Below are 17,270 nucleotides of genomic sequence, written 5' to 3'. Positions count from 1 at the left end.
TGTATATAAATATATAAAGCTGGATAAAGGATAGACAAAGGGGCTAGCACAAGTTAGGAGCTCAGATATTAGCGTCTAGCCTCACAATGTGTCTGACACTATTATGGACTAAATGTTTGTGCACCGCCCCCAATGCCCGGATCATATGCTGAAATCCTAACCTCCGATGTGATGGTATTAGGAAGGGTGGGACCTTTGGGAAGTAATTGAGTTTAGATGAGGTCATGTGGGTAGATTCTTCATGATGGGATTAATGTCCTTATGAGACGAGGAAGAGACTAAAGCTCTCTCGGACATGTAAGAATACAGCAAGAGGGAAGCTGTCTGCAAGCTGGAAAGACAGGTCTCACCAGAACCCAACCATGCTGGCACCCTGATCTCAGATTTTCCAGCCTCCAGAACTGGGAGAAATAAATGTCTGTTATTTAAGCCACTCAGTCTATGATATTTTGTTATAGCAGCCCAAACTAAGACAGATACTCCACTAGCAAATCTTCCATGGCTCTCTGTTGCCTGCTGAATGAAATATCTCAACTCTGGTCCTTGTCCCTTAAGAATCCCTCAACTTGGTCACAACCTGCCATTTAAGCCTTCACTTTCTACTAGTCCCAGTGCTTTGGGACAGGGGGACAGTTCACCGATCCTCCTACAGACACGTGTGCTCCTGTCCCCATGCTTCTTCCTCAGGCAGTCCTTTCTGCCTGCCCCACCCTCCCCACAATCCCACCTCACTCTCATGCTGGTCCCTACAGCATGGTCTTGCTGAAGGTGATCACAAGAGCCCGCCTACCAGCTGGTGGCCCTACGTGGGCCCTGGGAAGGAACTGGACTGGAACCCAGGAGCAGCAGGCATCTTGGAAGGGGGCATGTACTGTGTGGCCACACTTGGCAATCAGTTCCCTGGGCCAGTACAGAGAAGGTGGCATACGAACCTTTCTGCAGGATCACGGAAAACAAAACCTCAGCCCCTCAAGGGAGTCTCTGAGTCCTCACTAAGACCCAAGTCCGCTCATTCCTCCCACAAGAATGAACTCCAGAATCTCTCTAACACACCTAACCCATTCCCACTTCTCCATGCAGGTTCATACCCCTTCCCACCATTCCTGCAGGCATTCTAGGCCCATCGGAGCCACCCCTAGAACCTTGCCAGTTCCTCTGCAGACCTATCCTCAGCTCCCCCCTACCATCAACAGGACCTGTGCTGACTGGAGCACAGAAACATTTTTGCACCCAAGAGGGTCTTTTCTCCTCCTTGGAGACAGGCAGGTTTAGGTTCAACCAGCTGCCTTCTCTTGTTCCAGATGAGTTCTTCTGTGGGCTCCCATCACCCTATAGAAAATGGACTTTCAGTTTTCTCCTCTTTCAAGTGGAGGGAATAACAAGAACCTGGTGGGTGGTTGTCAGGAATTAACTGCAGTTAAAGTTTGGCACAGTTCCTGGTACCCTAAGGCCAGAGGGCTCAAACTGGGGGCTCTCAGAGGGCATATGGGCAAAGATACATTTTCTTTGGCTTAGTCTGGGTATGTAAACAAATATTTTGAAATAAAAAGTTCTACATACACATACACGCTCCAGATCGGACTCCTCTTGAAAAATGGGAAGATCCAGAATCAATGGGCAGCTTCCTCCCACGAGGCAATTATGGGCCGATGCTGAATAGTGGTTGCCCCTAATGATAAGTTTGCCACAGTCATCTCCAACCTTCTTATCTGACCCTCTGCTCATATGGCTGATATTTAATATTGCTGTAATATTGCAATCCTTCTGTGCTGGTTGGTGAGCAGCTGCTGTCTGGGACTTCACCATCCTGGCTGCTCCAGTCCCTCCCTGGGACCCCCCAGACCTCACTAGGATTCAGCACCTAAAGGATTAATGCCCGGCCCAGTGGGGGAGCCCCTGGGACCGTGTTACTTGGTGGCTGAGGGGTTGGTGTCTGTGCAGGTCCAGTTGTTAAAGATTTAGAGTAACATTCCCACCGAGAGGCACTAGAGTTGCTGTCCTCCATTCACCGCTTCGGTCCTCAGCATTGAGAACAGGGTCTGGTGCACAGTAGGTACTAAGCCTACTAAGACTTTGACTTTGCGGACTGAGTTTTGCCTTATGCCCTTAAAACCATTAGTTTCCTCTCCTTGGCCTTGCCCTCCCCTTCCTTTAAGGCTAACAGAAGACGGCCCTCCCAGATGCTACCCTTTGCACAGCTCTGCCTCTCTCCAGGCTCAGTCCGCATCAGCAGTGAACGTGGGTGGGGTCTGGGCTGCTCCCTTGGCTCAGGCTCAAGCCCCCGTGGAAGAGGCAAGCAGGCCTCTTCCAGGAGCCATGGTTGAGGGATGCAGCTGGTGCCTTTTGCCTTGCGGGTAGCCAAAGTACAGTCATTCACAAGAGACCGTGGGTGTAATCAAAACCATTTTATTTCTCAGACAATGGAAACAAACAGAACAGCCATCTCAGCCAGGACATGGAAGGACCAGCAGGGAGCAGGCAGATTGGAGGAGCTGCAAAATAGTATAAATTAATGGAAATGATTCTGCTGGCATTGCTCACTGCCTCCTCCGAATAGTTCCAGCAACTGCTTTCTTGGGGCCCGGCCACTCAGGGAGGGTAAATGCTGGAGGATCCGAGGAGAGTGAGGGGAGGAGGAGGAAGAGGAACTGACTGAAAAACTGGGCATAGTTCACAACCTGGACATTTAACTTTCCAAGCCAGGAGGCTTCACTGTGAGTCTTGTGCTGCCCCTGACCGGCTGTGTGACCTTGGACAAGGCGCCTCACTTCTCTGGGCCTCAGTTTTCATATCACTGAGTAGACTGGGGTAGTGCAGCATCCAAGGCCCTGCCAGCCCCTATTCTGTGGCCCCTACATACTGTTTTATATAGTATACTTCCCTCGTCCCTACTCCCACACTGTATTTTCTCTGTTGAAATACTTGGCTCATAGACAGCTCTGTCTCCTACAGCCAGGAGCTCCTCCTCAAGGATAGGGACCACTTCCTTTCCCTTTTTGTCCATGAGGTCCTAGGGGCATGGGAGATGCTCAGTCAGCCCTGGAAGGCTGGACCAAGTGTAGGCTAAGACTGTTGCAGGTGGCAGCCTTGGGGGGCTACTGACAAAGCCAAAGGAAGAGCAGGTGTTGGTGGAATTAGGCGAAATTGCTGGCTTGACTGGATTTGGATAGGGTGTGTTGACTCAAGCCTGGAACCCCCCAGGCCTCTTCCTCTCCCTTCTCTAAAGGTAGCCTCAGAAGGCTGCAAGGAGAGAGCCAGGGAGACCTGTGTGAGTTTCTGGTGAAACCGAACCGCCAGCCCTTCAAAATCATGGGATTTATATTCTTGTGTCACCCTAAATTAAACAACAAACAACACTCAGACGGGAATTCCACCCCCACTCCCTCCCAGCCCACTCTGAGGTCCCTCATTCTGGCCAGGAAAGCTAATCTTGGTTCCAAGCGCCCAGGTTGTAAAAGGAATCTGGCAGCAGGCTTTGTGGAAAAGCTCCAGGGACTGGATGGGTCTGAACAGCAGCCCCACCCTCTCGACTTCCTGTTTCTTTTGTTTGGGGCGAGGAATTGGGAAGAAAGGCTGCAGGGGAGGTTTGGGAAAGACAGAGGCAGATAACGGCTGCAAATTCAGCTTCTCCAACCCAGCGGACTTGAGGGAAAGGGAGTGGGTGCTGGGGAGGAGAGCCCAGCAGGGAGGGAGCCAGCTGCTACTTGATTTAAAGAGTTGTTTTCCAGTCACCCCAGCAGGAGGCCCAGAGAGATGGTGGAAATTAAGTGCATAAGTCCCCTGAGGCTCCACGGTACCTTATTGCCCTGGCTGGGTCCTGGGTGATAATGGGATCTCCTGGAGGGTCTTTATGGGATCCTTGCTGATGCCAGCCTTATACTTGAGAGGCCCCAGTAAAACCCAAAGCCCTAAGTCAGTGCATGCCCCATAGAAGGCACATGAATGAACGAATGAACAGATGGATGAATGACCAGGAGGGCAGATGAGGATTTGAAAAGGATTGTAAAACTGCCAGACTCCCTGTGTTAATGCCACTTTCACTCTTGCTGAAGAAAAACACTTCTCCAGAGCAGCCAAGAGAGAAAAGCGTGTTTTACAAGAGGAGGGGAAGGGTAGAGGAGAGGAAAGAATGAATGAATTTTGTGTTTTGACATATTTACTAAAAAATGTGGAAACTGCTCAGCACCTGCTAATTAGAGTCAGAGCAACCTGCACTCCCTGCGATGTGCAAATGCCAAGGCAGCGTGAGCCTGAAGGATGGGTGGATTTCCCAAGGGGATTATGGGCTTTTTCCCAATGGAGGAGAGAGGACCATGGGAAGTAGGAGGGTGGAGATGAGGAGCAGAGGGAGGTGCCGTGAAGGGCAGGATCATTGAACACTGCACCTTGGATTTCTTGGCATATTTTCTTTACTCTCTTCTCCCGTAGATGCCTAGAATGATGAGACTGCTGTTGGGCACCAGGAAAGGGGGGATTGGTGACTAGGTCTATCCTGTCAAACTACAGATCAGGAACTGCAATCCTGAGGTCAAAGACTGGTCCAAGGCTCCCCTTGTCTTTTTTCTAACTCTCATCTATCTTAGGAATCTCTCCCATCTCCCCGCTCCTTCCTGTCCAACCTGGGATAGCCAAGAGGTAGGAGCGCAGGTCCTGGATTCAAACTTCCTGGGTCTCACTCTTCCTTCTCCAACTTGCTTGCTGTGCCTTTTGGGAAAGTTTCTTGGCTTCAGCTTTTTCTCCTGTAAATGGGAGATAATAAGAGCACTCACTTGGTAGGGTTGTGGTGAGGATTAAATAAGATGATCCGTTTGAAGAGCTTGACACTTAGTAACTATTCGATGACTATGGGCTATCATCTTTGAAGACTTTGGAATCCAAGAGCCACGAGTATCCTAGTTCAGCCACTGATTAGCTGTGTGACTATATGGGTCAGGATCTGTTCAGGAACACAGGCCACCCTAGATGCTTCACGCGGGGATTTTAACATCAGGAAGTAGTTATGGAGGTGGCAGTGGAGCTGTAAGTCCACGCAGGAGAGGCTGAGGCGGAGCAGAGATGGAATGTAGGAAGGCAGTGCCTAAACTGGAGGGACAAAAGGAGGAGGTAGGTTACTAGAACCTGGGAATCCAGGATTGATGGGAACTGGGACCACTGAGGAAGGGCTGTCAAGGTTTATGGGGGCTGGAACCAAGGAGGCAAACAGCCACTGTTGAAGCTGCTACCTGCAGTTGCTACCTGGAGCTGGGAGGAAACCAGCAGAAACTTCTGTGGTTTCTCCCTAACTCCCATCCTCCAGCCTCCCACTTGGCTGAACCAGTTGGCAATGGTGTCTAGGTAGTGTAGATTGCAGGGCCAGTGCTCTGGGAGAGACAGCAGAAGAGGGCAAGGCAAAGAGTGACTATACAGCACCTGGGTAAGTTATTTACCCTCTTGCACTTCAGTGTTCTAAACTGCTTGAGAAAAAGCTGGGAAGCGGAGAGGATGTTTGGTATGATTGCTAGGAGAATTATATGACATAAGGCATGTAAAGTCTATGCCACAGGGCCTGGTCATAGCCAATAACTGTGGGCTCATCATGTTCCCCCCTCCAGGATCCAACTCCAGTCTTAACTCTTCAAGAAGTCACTGCTGACCTCTGTGATCTTAGACCACTTTGCTCATACTTTTATGAGTGTATTTTTCCACATTGCGGTGCCATTTCTGATCAAATATCTGCCTCTTTCACTAGAGTCCGAACTTCTAGAAGTGTCTTCTTCCTTTTGGTGTCCTTTGCTCCTTAAGTGCCTGTCACTCAATAGTTAGAGGATGCAAGCCCTGTATGTCAGCATACAACATGTAACTGTTCAAAACAGTCTCCAAGCAATGCTGTAGTTCATGGGGTATGAGTTTCTAGAAGTAGTGAGTCACTAAGCAATTTTTTTTTTTTTTTGTACTTTAAGTTCTAGGGTACGTGTGCAAAACGTGCAGGTTTGTTATATATGTATACATGTGCCATGTTGGTGTGCTGCACCCATTAACTCGTCATTTACATTAGGTATATCTCCTAATGCTATCCCTCCCCCCTCCCCGACTAACCAAATTTAAAGAAGGGAAGGGAAAGACCAGGAAAGAGATGTGAAGTTCAAGGAAAATGAGAAATATGAAGACTTGGAGAGAGGCACGGTGGCTTATTTAAGGCCATATACATTGGAAGGGTCTCCTGGCTTCTAAGCTAACGAGTGATTAAAAACTCTTTTTTCTTTTTATAAAGAATAATACATTTTCAATGTGGAAATTTTAGGAAATTCAGGTACACAAAAAGAAGAAAATAAAAATTATCCATAATGCCAACCCCAAAATAACTAAATATTTTGGAGTTTATCCACTCCGTCACATGCATATGGCATTTTTTTGTGTGTTTGCTAAAGTAGTATCAGTCTGTTTCACAGCTTTTTAAAAACTTAACAACAATGCTTGAACAACTTTTCAAGACATCAAATATGCCTTCACAGCACAAATTTTAAAGCTTCATAACAGCCCGCTGATCCATTTAACCAACACCCCAACACCTGTTATTGAAATTTTTACTTGTCTTTAATATTTTACTGCATTAGATAATTCTAGTACAAAATCCATATAGCCTGATCTTTTTGCACATTGTCATTCATTCTTTTTTAACCTTACTTTTTTTCTTTTTTTTTTTTTTTTTTTTGAGATGGAGTCTTGCTCTGTCACCTAGGCTGGAGTGCAGTGGCATGATCTCAGCTCACTGCAACCTCCATCTCCCAGATTCCAGTGATTCTCCTGTCTCAGCCTCCTGATAGCTGGGACTACAGGCATGCACGACCGTACCTGGCTAATTTTTGTATTTTTATTAGAGATGGGGTTTCACCTTGTTGGCCAGGCTGGTCTTGAACTCTTGACCTCAAGTGATCTGCCTGCCTCAGCCTCCCAAAGTGCTGGGATTACAGGTGTGAGCCACCGTGCCCGGCCTCTGTTTTAAAAATAATTTATTTGAAGCGGAATTGTTGGTCAATGAATCCCATTCGCATTTTTACAGTTTCTAACAAGGGTTGCCAAATTGCTTTCCAGAAAGCTTTTTTTTTTTTTTTTTTAAATCTATTTGCCTTTCCCATTTGCCATGGAAGAAGTGGTTTTGGGTGAATTTACCAACACCGAATCGATCTAAAGCCATTTTGCCGAAAATCAATTCATCAAATAACCAGTTCACAAAATAGCCAGTTAGGAAGATCGAGTGACAGACAGACAGAACAAGCCAAAGACAGACAGATAGAACAGACAGAACAAGCCAAAGCCGCTTCTTCAAACTACCAATGAACAGAATGAATAATTTAACAAATGTACTGATTAACATAATTGTAAAGCAATTTCTACTTTGCAGGAAGGTTTTCATGTGGTTTTTGGAGATCACCAACAAGTCTGAGTGGATGGGTTTTCATTTTATTTTTACAGCAGGCATTACAGATTACTCAGTTTGTTGAAATGATGGGGCTTTGTGTGTGGTATCTTTAATATTCAAAAAGTGTATTTCCTCATTAGACACCAGAATGTTGTCATTTTAAACGGGAATCTTTCGGTTTTTACTGATTTGTTTTGAATTCTTTTTTAATGTCATTTTCTGTTGCCACACTTAAAATTTTTATGAGTGTTCAGCTACTTTCTCCACAGTTTCTCAGTTTATTCCTAGCAATTAGTGAACAAAATTTAATATGTGATATGGGTACTACTGCCACTTCTTAGTCCCCCTCTTAGCTTAGCAATTGTCTAGCATTTTTTGGATTAGTAACCAATTGACTTGTTATCTTTCCTTAATACCTTTTTTTTTTTTTTTTTTTTTTTGAGACAGAGTCTCGCTCTGTCGCTCAGGCTAGAGTGCAGGGGCGCAGTCTCAGCTCACTGCAATCTCTGCCTCACTGGTTCAAGCGATTCTCCTGCCTCAGCCTCCTAAGTAGCTGGAATTACAGGTTTGTGCCACCATGCCCAGCTAATTTTTGTATTTTTAGTAGAGATGGAGTTTCAACATGTTGGCCAGGCTAGTCTTGAACTCCTGACCTCAAGCGATCCACCTGCCTCGGCCTCCCAAAGTGCTGGGATTACAGGCATGAGCCACTGTGCTTGGTCTTCCTTAATATTTTTGTATTTTATGTATTTCTATTGTATATTGATCATTAGTGTCTGTTGTATTCAAGGCACTCATTGTACTGCTCATTAAAGTAATCTCTCCTAGATTTCTGTACTCCTTTTCGGCCGCCTGGAACAGTTTACTCTTTTTTGTCAACTCTTCTACAAACTGCTCGTAAGTCCTCAGATCCCAAGTATTCCTTGCTAGACATCAAAATGTCAGAATTTCATATTAGATGGGGTTGTTTCCTCTGATCTCTTTAGTATGCTGATGAATGTCTCTTACGTTTATTCAATTACATGCATTTTTAGCATTCATTTGCTAATTCCTCAGATCGTGTGTTAACCTCAGTGCATTTCTAGCCATTAAATTGTTAAATTTTTATCATTTCTCCTGTGAGGAATTCACAGGATTGTTTTGGACTCCTGCGTGCCATTTTCTATCATTCCAATCTTTAGTCAATTGGGATTTTCTTTTATTTCTCAATGGCATATCAGCTTCTATTTTAAATCCTTCTGATGATTTCTGCCCTTTTCTTACTTAGCCCATCTTCCGGGCTACTCTTTGGAGCCAATTAGTGTTTGACTCCCTTCGTTAATTTCATATTTATAGTGAATCTATATCCAGATTAGGTGATTCTAATCTGTCAGATACCTTCTTTTCCATATTTTGACCAGTTTTGTCTTAATTGTGAGCTATATAGATTTTCTGAAAATTGCTATCAAGTTGATATTATTATTATTATTATTTACAACTTATAAATCATCCATGATTACTGGAAATAGCACATGGCTATTTGAACAGTGGGATAGTTCTGAAGGTTCCCTTCCTACATCATTCCTCACAGTACTCCAGAATCCACAGGCTACTTTCAGTGTTATCGTAAATTGGTAAATTTGGTACATTTATTGAATTATTCCACTAACGGGCTATTTGGAGAATCCATGTTTTAGTGAGTTCTTTTCTGATACAACAGCCTGCTTTCTTATGAAAGTCCTATTTTCTTGCCTCCTTGACAACTATCTCAGTTTTCCATTGCTGCTGTACTATTATAAATAGCTACAAACTAGGTAGCTTTAGGCCAGGTGCACTGGTGGCTCATGCCTGAAATCCCAGTGCTTTGGGAGGCTGAGGTGGGAGGATTGCTTGAGGCCAGGAGTATGAGACCAGCCTGGGCAAGGGAGCAAGACCTTGTCTCTACAAAAAATTTAAAAACTAGCTGGGTATGGTGGCATGCAACTGTAGTGTTAGCTACGTGGGAGGCTAAGGAGGGAGGATCGCTTGAGTTCAAGAGTTGGAGGCTACAGGGAGCTGTGATTATACCACTGCACTCCACCCTGGGCAACAGAGCAAGACCCAAAAAAAAAGATGTTAGGATATCACCTTACTTTCTGGAGGCCCTAGGGAAAAATTCATTTTTTGCTCATTCGGGTTGCTGGCAGAACTCAATTCCCTGTGATTGAAGGATGAAGTCTCTGTTTTCTTGCTGGCTAGTGGCCACCACATTCCTTGGCTCAAAGCCTTCTTCCTCCATCTTCAAATCCAACAACAGCGGTCAGTCCTCCTCACATCACATCTCTCTGATCCACTCTCCTGCCTTCTTCCACCTTTAAGGGCCTGTGTTATTAGATCGGATCCACCTGGATGATCTAGGACAATCTTCCTACGCTAAGCTGATTAGCAACCTTAGTTCCCCTTTGTCGTGCAGTGTAACATATTCACAAGTTCCATGGTTTAGGATATGGGCATCTTTGGGGGGTTGTATTCTATTCTGCCTATCAAGCCAACATTAGGTATTATTGTTAGAAAAAAAAAAAAATTACTTCAGCCAGGTTGTTTCAGGCCTCGATTTAGGAGAGGGATATAGGAGGCCCAATGATTGCTTTGGCACCATGTCACAAAAGTTTCCCCGCATTCTACGTGGCAGAGGCTCCAGGCTGTGGTCAGTGACGAAGGGTGTTGCGATGTGTCCCAGGGACAGGTGTCTTTCCAGGGCATGTTAACTATAGGGGGATGGAAGCTCTCATCATGCTCCTGAGGGAGAAAAGGTGAGAAGAAACTTGGAAGATTTTAAGAGAAAATGGGATCAAAAGAGACTATTTTAGTGCAGAGAGACATGAGTAAACCTGGAGCAAGTGGGGAGCTGATTTTATGATTCCTGTGGTGCAGCTGCTGGGATGTGGGGCATGCATGTGCGACTTGCATGGCACCTACCACGTAGGTTTCCATATTTGTTGTGCAATTTACATTCCCACTAGCAACGAAGAGGCTCCACCGCTTCTGCCACACTGGTATTGTCCATCATTTTAACATGAGTCCATCTAGTGGGGTCATATGGCATCTCATTTTGGTTTTAAATTCATTTTTTACGAGCACTGAAGCTGAGCACTTTTTCACACATTTATTGGCCCTTTGGACATCTTCTTTTGTGAAGTGCCTGTTCAAGCCTTGTACTCATTTTTCTGCAGGGGTAGCTGTCTCCTTTTGGTTTCTAAGAGTTCTTTCTATGTTTTGAATTTCAGTTATTTGTCAGACATGCATTTTGCAAATACCTTCTTCTATTCTGGGGCTTGCCCCTTTACTCTCTAAATTGAATCTTTGGCTGAGCTAATGTTCTCAATTTTACCAATTTTTCCCCTTATATGATTAATGATATTTGTGTGTTATGTAAGAAAATTTTGCCTATCCCAAAGATCATGAAAATATTCTTCTTTGTTTTCTTCTAGAAGAGTTATGAATTTTCCTTTCACTTTTAATCCACCTAGAATTGGTTTTTGTGTATGGGATTGGGTGGGTTCAAGATGCACTTTTTTTTTGGTATGAATATATAATTTACCCAGCAACTGTTTATTAAGAAGACTAGCTTTCCCTCACCACCCTACCATTTCACACTTGTCATAAATCAAGTAATTGTGTATCCGTGTATGTGGATCTATGTCTGGACTCTCCTCTATTCCACTAGTCTCTTTCAATTTAATTCAATACCACACTGAATTAATTACTATGGCTATATCATTAGTCTTAATATCTGGTAGTTCAGACAGCTTTGTTAATTCATAGATGCATCTGGGGAGATGACCGTCTTTATATTTTATTACATTTCAGCAAATTTTGTAGTTTTCAGTATAAAGATCTTGCATATCTTTTATAACACCTATTTTTAAGTATTTTAAAGTTTTGATGCTATTGTAAATGAAATTATTTAAATTTTTTTTTTCTTTCTGTTTGCACTGATAATATAAATTGACTTTTTTTTTTTTTTTTTTTTTTGCTTGCACTGTCACATATGCAGAGCAGTGATTTTTTATATTGGACTTAAAATCAATAAATCTTGTCAAATTCAGTTTTTTGGGGTTTTGGGTTTTTTCTTTTTTTCTTTTTTCTTTTCTTTCTTTCTTTCTTTTCTTTTCTTTTTTTTTTTTTTTGCAACAGAGTCTTGCTCTGTCACTCAGGCTGGAGGGCAGTGGCTCAATTTCTGCACACTGCAACCTCCACCTCCTGGGTTCAAGCGATTCTTGTGCCTCAGCATCCTAAGTAGCTGGCATTACAGGTGTGTGCCACCACGCCTGGCTAATTTTTTGTATTTTTAATAGAGACAGGGTTTTGCCATTTTGCCCAGGCTGATCTTGAACTCCTAGGCTCAAGCGATCCTCTTGTCTTGGCCTCCCAAAGTGCTGGGATTACAGGCACGAGCCACTGTGCCTGGCCCCAAATTCAGCTTTTAATTACAATTTGTATATTATTTTTTCTTTTTTTTTTTTTTTTTGAGATGGAGTCTCACTCTGTTGCCCAGGCTGGAGTGCAGTGGCATGATCTCAGCTCACTGCCAGCTCTGCCTCCTGGGTTCACTCCATTCTCCTGCCTCAACCTCCCAAGTAACTGGGACTATAGGCGCCCACCACCACACCCAGCTAATTTTTTGTATTTTTAGTAGAGACAGCGTTTTCACCATGTTAGCCAGGATGGTCTCGATCTCCTGACTTCGTGATCTGCCTGCCTTGGCCTCCCAAAGTGCTGGGATTACAGGCCTGAGCCACCACGCCCGGCCGATTTTTTTTTCTATGTATATAATATACTGACTCCAAATAATGCAAATTTTATTCTTTTCTTTACAATTCTTATAACAAGTTACATATTTGTTTTTATTGTTTTACTGAAGTGGCTTAAGACTTCTAGTATAATATGAATAGAAACTGTGATGTGTGCTGAGCATCTGTTCATCTCTGATTTCATGGGAAAATTTTCACTATTTCTCAGTATTATTTTTACCTTAAGAGTTTTGTAGATACTCTAAAAGATCTAAAAATTCTCTTTTAGTCTTAGTTCACTAATAACTTTTTCATGCATGGGAGTTGAATTATTAAACCTTTTTCTCATGTATTTAGATGGCTATGTGATTTTTCTCAGTTATTCTGTTTATGGCATGAACTATGTTGATTGGTTTTCATTTGTTAGATAATTCTTGTGCTTTTGAACAAATCCACTTAGTCCTGATATTGTCTATTTTATATATTGGTGGATTCAATTTGCTGATATTTTGTTTATAACTTTTATGCTACAGTCTTGGAAGATATTGGCCAAAATCTTCTTTCCTTTTCATGTGTATGTCAGATTTTGATATCCAAATTATATTTGCTTCATAGAATGTAATATTCTCTATTTTTTGAGTTTGCATAATACTGTTATTATTTGTTTCTTAAATATTTGGGATAATTGATCAGTGAAGCCATTTGTGCCTAGAGTTTTCTTTGTGTGAAGATTTTTAATTATACATTTAATTGATTTACTAAATATACAGCTATTCAGATTTTAATTTTTTAATTTTTTTTAATTGTGCTTTTCTAGAAATTTTTCCATTTCTCTAAATTGTCTAAAATGTTTGGCATGAGGATGTGTAATAGTCTATTAACTTCTTAGTGTCTGAAAGTTTGCAGTGAATTTAATTTCTAATATAGGTAATTTGTGCTTTTCCTCTTTCTGTCTTGACGAGTCTTGTTAGAGATCAATTCATTTTTATTAGTCTTTTCAAAGACCAAAATTTGGCTTTGTTGACTTTCTCTAAGGTGCATTTGTTTTCTATTTCATTACTTTCTTTTTTGTTGTTGTTTTGTTTTGTTCTCTATTTCATTAATTTCTTATCTTATTTTTATGATTCCCTTCCTTCTACTCACTTTGAGTTTAATTTGCTGTTCTTTTAAAACATTATTCAATGAATACTCAGATGCTTGAATTTCAGCCTTGTTCTTTCCTAATATAAATGTATAAAGCTATAAGTAAAGCTTTAATTGCATCACACATATTTTTGATTTGTCATATTTTATTATTAAGGATGAAAATTCTCCACTGTGATTTCTTCTTTGACCTATGGATTATTTAGAATTTTATTACTTAATATTTGGTGATATTTTAGGGTTTTTTTGTTATTGGTTTCTAGTTTAAGTTAACATACTCAGAAAATTCTGACTGATTTCAGTTCTTGGGATTTTCTTAGAACTTCATTTTTGGCACAATATATGTTCAAATTTTAGAAACATTTCATGTAGACTTGAAAAGAATGTATTAATACTTTTTGTCATCATTATGAACAGTATTTTGTATGTATCTGTAGGTCAAGTTTGTGTCAATTTTGTTTTTCAGATCTTTCATATCCTCATTAATTTTTTTGTCTGATCATTCTGTCAGTTATCAAGAGAGATGTGGTAAAGTTTCCCTCTGTGATTGTAGTTTTATCTATTTCTCCTTTTAGCTCTCTTCATCTTTGTTTTATATACTTTTAGTGATATGAAAGTTATATATAAGCCAATAATTGTTATGTTTTCCTGATAGACTGACCATACTGTCATTATAAAATCATTATCAATGAAAAAATTGACCACACTATCACACTATTATTATAAAATGGACAACCATATTCATTCATTACAGCATTAATCTCTCTGGTAGTGTTAGTGCTTCATGCTACAAATCTACTTTGTCTGGTATCAGTATAGCTACATAGTTTTCTTTTAATTAGTGTTTACTAGGCTTTTTTTTTTGAAGCAGACTCTCATTCTGTTGCCCCGGGTAGAGTATAGTGATCATAGCTCACTGCAGCCTCAAACTCCTGGGCTGCAGGAATTTGAGGCAAGGAATCCTTTTGCCTCAGCCTCCCAAGGAGCTAGGACAACATGTGTGCATCACCACACCAGCTAATGTTTTGTTTTTGTAGAAACAGGGGCGTCACTATGCTACCCAGGCTGGTCTCAAACTGCTGGCCCCAGGTGATCCTCCCTCCTTGGCCTCCCAAAGTGCTAGGATTACAGGTGTGAGCCACTCGACCCAGCCCTTTTCTTTCTATCTGCTGTGTCCTTACATTTAAGGGACATACAGTTGGGTTTTTATTCTTATCTGGCATGACCATATTCGTATTTTCACTGAAGTAGACTATTTACACTTAATGTAATTACTGATATAGTTAGGTTTATATTTACTATCTTTCTATTTGTTTTCTGATTTTTTTATTTGTCCTACCTGTTTTAGGTCATTTTCTTTCCTTTCTTGCCTTCTTTTATATTAATCCAGTATTTTTCCCTGTATTAGCTTCTTAGTTATACATTCTTCTATTCTTCTTATAGTGGCCACTCTTGCTTACTATGGTCCAATATAAGTGATATTTTTCCCATTTCTGAAATAATCCAAAGACCTTATAAAGTTTAAACCTGTCAACTACGTTAAGGTGTTTTTATTTTTATCATAGCTTTTATTTTTTATTTTATTTTATTTTATTTTATTTTGTTTTTGTTTTCTTGTTTGTTTGAGACGGAATTTCGCTTTTGTTGTTCAGGCGAAATCTCAGTTCACTGCAACCTCCACCTCACTGGTTCAAGTGATTCTTGTGCCTCAGTCTCTGGAGTAGCTGGGATTACAAGCGCCCACCACCATGCCCGGCTAATTTTTGTATTTTTAGTAGAGACAGGGTTTCACCTTGCTGGCCAGGCTGGTCTCAAACTCCTGACCTCAGGTGATCCAGCTGCCACGGCCTCAAAAACTGCCGGCATCACAGGTGTGCGCCTCTGCTCCTGACCTATCGTAGCTTTTAATTCTACAAATATTTAATCACCCATAAGATGTCGTTGTTATTGCTCTGTGCAACCAATAATTCTATTGCATTTATACCAAATTTAATCTTTGAGTTGCCCCTCATTTTTTCCTGCATTTTCCACAAACAACTGATAAACTCTGGGTGATGTCTCCAAACACTAAGAAGTGAGCAAGGGCTCTAAGGGATCCTGGAGGGTAAAGCTGAGATGTAACAGGAGTCACAGTGAAACAGAGCCGTAAGTCCTAGGTTCCACCAGATGTGCGGTTTGAACAACTTATTTCATATTTCTGAGCCTCAGTTTCTTCTCTTAAAATCAGGATTGTCAGGCGGATCACGAGGTCAGAAAATCGAGACCATCCTGGCCAACACGGTGAAACCCCATCTCTATTAAAACAAAAATTAGCCGGGCATGGCGGTGCACACTTATAATCCCAGCTACTTGGGAGGCTGAGACAGGAGAATCGCTTGAACCTGGGAGGCGGAGGTTGCAACGAGCCGAGATTGCGTCATTGCACTCTAGCCTGGTGACAGAGCGAGACTCTGTCTCAAAAACAAAAACAAATCAGGATTGTACACCCCTTTGCGTTTCCTGTCTTGCAGGTATATTCAAGATTAAACGAGGCAGCAGATGTAAAAGTACTATATGAACTACAGCAGGGATTATAAACTGATCTATGGACTATCGGCAGGCAGCAGACATGTTTTCTTGACCTACAGAGAGCTTTCTTTCTTTTCTTCTTCTTCTTCTTTTTTTTTTTTTTTTTGCAAGCTAATGTTAAAAAAAAAAATGTCACATAAAAATACAAATTCCTGCCTTATTCCCTAGAAGGAAAATCTGAAGATCTGATGACTGTAAAAAACCTGTAGATCTGGCTTCACACCTGTAGAACAATGAGGTAGTGCTGAACAGTGCTTACCCTCTGCCTGGGCGCAATCTCAGTTGGGTCAAATCCCGCCATTCTCAACAAGGACACACGTGCACTCATTTATGTGGCCAGGTTTACTCCACTCTGCCTCCTTTCTTATCTTATTTCATGGCTCTTGCTAAAGCATTATATCAACAATAGTGGTTATTACCCATTTAAAAGCCAGGGACACACAGAGACAGAGCTTTCTAATGTTAAGTGTTGCTAAGCGCTGAAACAGGTGACTGAGAGAGGTTGCAGAAAAGCTTTCCCTGGAGATCTAAAAATAAAACCAATTGGTTTTTATCTATAGACTTTCCAGGATGCAGGAAAGGGGCAAAATGACTGTACCAAGGTCTTTCCGGGTTTTAAATTTGGCTGGGGGTGGGGAGGAGCTATTTTAGAACATATAGAAGCAGATGTCAAGATGAGGGGAAAAGGCTGGGCGCGGTGGCTCACACCTGTAATCCCAGCACTTTGGGAGGCCGAGGCGGGAGGATCATGAGGTCAGGAGATCGAGACCATCCTGGCTCACACGGTGAAACCCCGTCTCTACTAAAAAAAAAAAAAAAATTAGCCGGGCATAGTGGCGGACTCCTGTAGTCCCAACTGCTCGGGAGGCTGAGGAAGGAGAATGGCGTGAACCCAGGAGGCGGAGCTTGCAGTGAGCTAAGATCTGGCCACTGCACTCCAGCCTGGGTGACAGAGCAAGACTCCCATCTCAAAAAAAAAAAAAAAAAAAAAAAAGATGAGGGGAAAAAAAGAAAGAAAAAATAGAATCTTTATGCTGGAGCAGGGGGTGAGGGTGTGAAGATTTTTCATGGATAGATTATATATTATAATATAATTCAGCATTTGGAAAACAAAAAATTTTAGAATATAGGCAATAGAAAGGGCTTTTATCAAAAAGAGGCATGGATTTGTCAAAAGGTATTGAACTGTCCAGTTAAAATCTGTGAATTTCACTGTACGTAAATTATATCTCAATTAAAAAAAAAATACAAAGTGAAAACAAAATTTAAAAAGGGAGGCAGGAAGTAAAGTCTCATTCTAACCTGTACCAGGCACTTAGTATATGGCAAACACTGTGACTTACATGGATTAATTGGATTATTTTATCCTCACAGTACCCTATAGGGTAGATCCATTTTACCAAGTGCTG

At 41.9% G+C, this 17,270-nt stretch overlaps 1 protein-coding gene and 1 long non-coding RNA gene across 3 annotated transcripts in view; one reads left to right on the top strand and one right to left on the bottom strand.

Annotated features, from left to right (window-relative positions):
- Positions 1-17,270, top strand: part of MARCHF4 (membrane associated ring-CH-type finger 4) — a 111,323-nt gene that overhangs the window by 29,044 nt on the left and 65,009 nt on the right. The gene's annotated exons all lie outside the window — the stretch shown is intronic.
- Positions 2,267-17,270, bottom strand: part of LOC140712601 (uncharacterized) — a 35,224-nt gene continuing 20,220 nt past the window's right edge. Inside the window, exons 4-5 of one of the 2 annotated variants that reach the window (XR_012094304.1) lie at positions 4,620-4,739; positions 2,267-2,492 (exon numbers count right to left, since the gene is read on the bottom strand). This is a non-coding gene — a long non-coding RNA (uncharacterized lncRNA). Of the gene's footprint in view, positions 4,740-17,270 lie in introns of both variants that reach the window. The other variant, XR_012094303.1, reaches the window with a different exon arrangement.

The sequence above is a fragment of the Chlorocebus sabaeus genome, chromosome 10 (genome assembly GCF_047675955.1).
Source record: "Chlorocebus sabaeus isolate Y175 chromosome 10, mChlSab1.0.hap1, whole genome shotgun sequence".
Lineage (NCBI taxonomy): Eukaryota > Metazoa > Chordata > Mammalia > Primates > Cercopithecidae > Chlorocebus > Chlorocebus sabaeus.
This window is presented reverse-complemented; position numbering and strand designations above follow the sequence as displayed.